This window comes from Pseudophryne corroboree, chromosome 8, assembly GCF_028390025.1.
Source record: "Pseudophryne corroboree isolate aPseCor3 chromosome 8, aPseCor3.hap2, whole genome shotgun sequence".
NCBI classification, from domain to species: domain Eukaryota; kingdom Metazoa; phylum Chordata; class Amphibia; order Anura; family Myobatrachidae; genus Pseudophryne; species Pseudophryne corroboree.
In genome coordinates this window covers 176,788,067-176,793,066 of record NC_086451.1, presented here as the reverse complement: position 1 = coordinate 176,793,066, position 5,000 = coordinate 176,788,067, and the positions used below count along the sequence as shown (strand labels likewise).

The following is a 5,000-nucleotide window of genomic DNA, read 5'->3' as shown; positions in this document are numbered from 1 at the left end:
AAAATTCAGGGCTATGCCGTGTAGATGATGGCCTAACAGGAGGCTTTAAAATTTTCTTTCTAGTGTCCTTCGTTTGGGAGAAAAATGCAAAGGTACAAGACAGCTTTTCCTTGCCAATATCTCTCTTTTGCAGAGAGCTGTGCATTGGAAAATTCAGGGCTATGCCGTGTAGATGATGGCCTAACAGGAGGCTTTAAAATTTTCTTTCTAGTGTCCTTCGTTTGGGAGAAAAATGCAAAGGTACAAGACAGCTTTTCCTTGCCAATATCTCTCTTTTGCAAAGAGCTACGCATTGGAAAATTCAGGGCTATGTCGTGTAGATGATGGCCTAACAGGAGGCTTTAAAATTTTCTTTCTAGTGTCCTTCGTTTGGGAGAAAAATGCAAAGGTACAAGACAGCTTTTCCTTGCCAAAATCTCTCTTTTGCAAAGAGCTGCGCAATGGAAAATTCAGGGCTATGCCGTGTAGATGATGGCCTAACAGGAAGCTTTAAAATTTTCTTTCTAGTGTCCTTCGTTTGGGAGAAAAATGCAAAGGTACAAGACAGCTTTTCCTTGGCAATATCTCTCTTTTGCAAAGAGCTGCGCATTGAAATATTCAGGGCTATACCGTGTAGATGAAGCACTAACAGGAGGCTTTAAAATTTTCATTCTAGTGTCCTTCGTTTCGAGAGTTTCCTTGTGCTGCCTCGGTTGGATCTCCTTCACTTGACAGGGGGGTGCCCGAGCAGCGACCCTCCCCAGCTCTATCCCAAATCTTACTTACCTGCCAGGTGAGATACTATGATCATGAAGCTGCTTCTCCCAGGGCAAGGCTCACCCATTGCACTCTGGGTGTGCTGCTCCTGCGATTTCCCCAAATGTGGGAAACTTGACTGCATAATTTGTGTTTCCCCTGGTCGGCTCTCGTATAATTCAGATCTCTTTGTCTCAGGTCTCTCTCCAGCCTAGTTTGCTGTCTGTTTCCACTTCTCTTTTCTTGAGCCGCTCCCTTCTATGCCCTTGCGCACTATCCTGACTTCTCCCGTCTGCTTAATTTGTGCCTTCCAACGCACAATGCGAACTACAGGTAGTGCTGCAGGGCCCACACCCTTTTACTTGCCTTACAGATCAGCTCTGGAGCTGTTACAGTGCCCAGCTGCTGCAAGAAATCAGCTTGAATGCTTCAGGGGCTGGGGCATAGCCAACATGAGCCCCACACCGAAGGAGGGTGGAGGTGTTTAATGCGAACTAGGGGTCATCCAAGCGCCGCAAAAGGCTGCCATGCCCTGCACGCCCCTTTTCTCTTTTCATATGCAGATGTAGGTCCCTGCGGCCCTGGCATTACCGCTCCAACTAGTCACCCCTGGCCGGGGTTCCCTGGAGGAGTGGGGACCCCTTAAATCAAGAGGTTCCTCCCCTCGAGGCACCCAAGGGCCAGAGGTGAAGCCCGAGGCTGTCCCCAGCACCCCTGGGTGGTGGGTGCCGGGCTGATAGCCATGTGTGTAAAAAAAGAATATTGTTTTTTGTTGTTGTAGAACTACAAGGCCCAGCAAGCCTCCCCTGCTTGCTGGTACTTGGAGAACCTCAAGTACCAGCAGGCAGGGAAATAACGGGCTTGCTGGTACCTGTAGTTCTACAACAACAAAAAATACCCAAATAAAAACACAAACACACACAGCGTGACAGTAAAATTATTGAGACAGGCTGTAGCATGTGGGTGCATGTAACCCTATAAAAGTGATGGATTGGGTGACTATTACAATACCCACTGTTGCTGTCTGAAAAATTATGGATTTATAGATTGCTCTGCCGAGACATGTTTTTTTCTAAAATGCACCACAGGTATGGATGGATAGTATACTTGACGACACAGAGGTAGGTAGAGCAGTGGCCTACTGTACCGTACTGCTATATATTATATTATTTATTATTATTATTATTATCCTTTATTTATATGGCGCCACAAGGGTTCCGCAGTGCCCAATTACCGAGTACATAAACAAATAATCAAACAGGAAAACAGCAACTTACAGTTGACGACAATATAGGACAAGTACAGGGTAAATAAACATAGCTACATCAGCAGATGACACTGGAATAAGTATCAGGTGGCAGAAGACTGCTGGATTTGGTGCAGCTGAAGATTATTAAAGTAAGAAAAGAGTAAGCACATGAGGGAAGAGGGCCCTGCTCGTGAGAGCTTACATTCTAAAAGGGAGGGGTAGACAGACAGGGGTGAGACAGATGGGGTACATAGAGAGCATGGAACAGAGGTTTAGGATGAGATTTGGCTGGGTTTGGTGAAGAAGTGGGTCTTGAGAGCCCGTTTGAAGTTTTGTAGAGAGGTGGAGAGTCTGAGGGGGAGAGGTAGGGAATTCCAGAGAAGTGGTGCAGCACGTGAAAAATCTTGGAGGTAGGAGTGGGAGGAAGTAATCCGTAGGCAGGAGTCGGTGTGCATTAGCAGAGCGAAGAGGACGGGTGGGAGTGTAAAGCGAGATAAGATCAGAGATGTAGATGGGAGAGGAGTGGGTGAGGGCTTTGTAAGCAAGTGTGAGAAGCTTGAAATGGATTCTGAAAGGGAAGCGGAGCCAGTGAAGGACTAGTAAGAGAGGAGAGGTGGACGTAGTGCGTTTGGTGAGGAAAATGAGCCGGGAAGCAGCATTGAGGATAGATTGGAGTGGAGAGAGGTATTTGTCAGGAATGCCAGTCAGGAAGAGATTACAGCAGTCCAGTCTGGAGATGACCAGTGAGTGGATAAGAGTCTTAGTAGCATCCTGGGTCAGAAAGGGTCTGATCCTGGAAATATTTTTTAGATGAAAACGGCAGGTTTGTGAGAGGTGCTGAATGTGTGGTTTGAAGGAGAGGGAGGAGTCAAGGATTACTCCAAGACAGCGCACTTGGGGGGTAGAGGAGATAGTAGTGCCATCAATAGATAATGAGATTGTAGGAGGTGAGGTTATGCGGGAGGGAGGGAAGATGATCAGCTCGGTCTTAGACATGTTAAGTTTAAGAAAGAGCTGGGACATCCAGGAAGAGATAGCAGAGAGACAGTTGGAGATACGAGTGAGGAGAGTAGGGGAGAGGTCTGGAGAGGAAAGATAGATTTGAGTGTCATCAGCATAGAGATGATATTGGAAACCAAAAGAACTAATGAGCTTACCTAGTGAGGACGTATAGAGAGAGAAGAGAAGAGGACCAAGGACAGAACCTTGGGGAACCCCTACAGTTAGTGGAAGTGAGGGGGAGGTGGAGTCATGAGAGGAGACAGAGAATGAACGGTCAGAAAGGTAGGACAACAACCAAGAGAGGGCTGTGTTACGCAGACCAATGGAGTGAAGGATTTGCAGTAGGAGAGGATGGTCCACAGTGTCAAAAGCAGCAGAGAGATCAAGTAGAATAAGTAGAGAGTAGTGTCCCTTAGATTTAGCAGCATGGAGGTCATTGCATACTTTTGTAAGGGCAGTTTCAGTGGAGTGGAGAGGACGGAAGCCAGACTGGAATGGGTCAAGCAGTGAGTGTGAGGAAAGAAAGGAAGTAAGGCGGTTGTAGACAATACGCTCAAGGAGTTTGGAGGCAAAAGGGAGGAGAGAGATGGGTCGGTAGTTGGAGAGAGTGTTTGGATCAAGGGTAGGTTTTTTAAGAATAGGAGAGATGAGAGCGTGCTTGAAGGCAGAGGGGACAGTGCCTGATGAGAGGGAGAGATTGAGAAGGTGGGAAAGATGGGAAAAAGCAGAAGAAGAGAGGTGGCAAAGGAGGCGGGAGGGGATTGGGTCAAGTGGGGAGGTGGTGAGGGGACAGGAACGAATGAGGGCCATGACTTCCTCTCCAGATGCATGGGAGAAAGATGACAGAGTTGGTGCGAGGGATGGGGAGGGTTGGTAAGGGTTGGGAGAAGGCTGGTTACTGATAGTCTGGTGTGATGTGATGTCCTGACGTATGGAGTCAATTTTGGATGTGAAGTAAGTGGCAAAGTCAAGAGCAGAGAGTGAGGAAGGGAGACGAGGTGGAGGTGGGCAGAGGAGTGAGTTGAGAGTGGCAAAGAGGCGCCGGGGGTTGGAAGACTGGGAGGAGATGAGGTTCTTGAAGTATGACTGTTTAGCAAGAGAAAGGGCAGCACTGAAGGATGAGAGCCTAAGTTTGAAATGGAGGAAGTCTGCCTTAGAGCGTGATTTCCTCCAGTGTCGCTCAGCCGTACGTGAGCATTTTTGCAGATATCTGGTGCATTTGGTGTGCCAGGGTTGAGGTGTTAATTTGTGAGGGTGAATAGTGGTTGGTGGAGCAACAGAGTCAAGAGCAGAAGTAAGGGAAGCATTGTATGTGGAAGTGGCTTGTTCAGGGCATGAGAGAGAGAGAATAGGAGAGAGAAGTGAGTCAAACAGGGAGGAAAGGAATGTGGTGTCAATAGCTTCAATGTTACGCTTAGTGATGGTAGCCTTAGGAGGTAGAGATGGGGAAGTCGAGAGAGATAGGTTGAAGGAGAGCAGGTGGTGGTCAGAGAGGGGAAATGGGGAGTTGGAAAAATCAGAAATATCACAGCGGTGAGTGAAGACCAGATCCAGTGAGCTCCCATTCACATGGGAGGGTGAGGAGGTCCACTGGGAGAGACCAAGTGAAGAGGTGAGGTTAAGGAGTTTAGAGGCAGGGGATTGTGTGGGGATGTCAATAGGGATGTTGAAATCGCCAAGGATAATGGTGGGAATGTCAGAAGAGAGGAAGTGAGGAAGCCAGGAAGCAAAGTTGTCGATTAATTTGGAAGCAGTGCCAGGGGGGCGGTAAATGACAGCTTCTCTAAGATGGACTGGTTGGAAGAGGCATATGGCGTGGACCTCAAATGTAGAGAATATAAGGGATGGTTCTGGTGGTATGAGTTGGTAGGAGTTACTAGAAGGTAAAAGGACCCCAACACCACCCCCATGGCGACCCCCAGGTCGGGGTGTGTGTGTGAATGTAAGGCCCCCAGCAGAGAGAGCAGCAGCAGAAGTAGTGTCAGAGGGCGTAATCCAAGTTTCAGTAATGGCT

General features: G+C 48.0%; 1 non-coding gene across 1 annotated transcript; it reads left to right on the top strand.

The window, feature by feature from the left end:
• Positions 1–757: 757 nt before the first annotated feature.
• Positions 758–920, top strand: LOC134952380 (U1 spliceosomal RNA). The gene has a single exon (XR_010184919.1). It is a non-coding gene; the product is annotated as a U1 spliceosomal RNA (small nuclear RNA).
• The last annotated feature ends 4,080 nt before the right edge of the window (positions 921–5,000 follow it).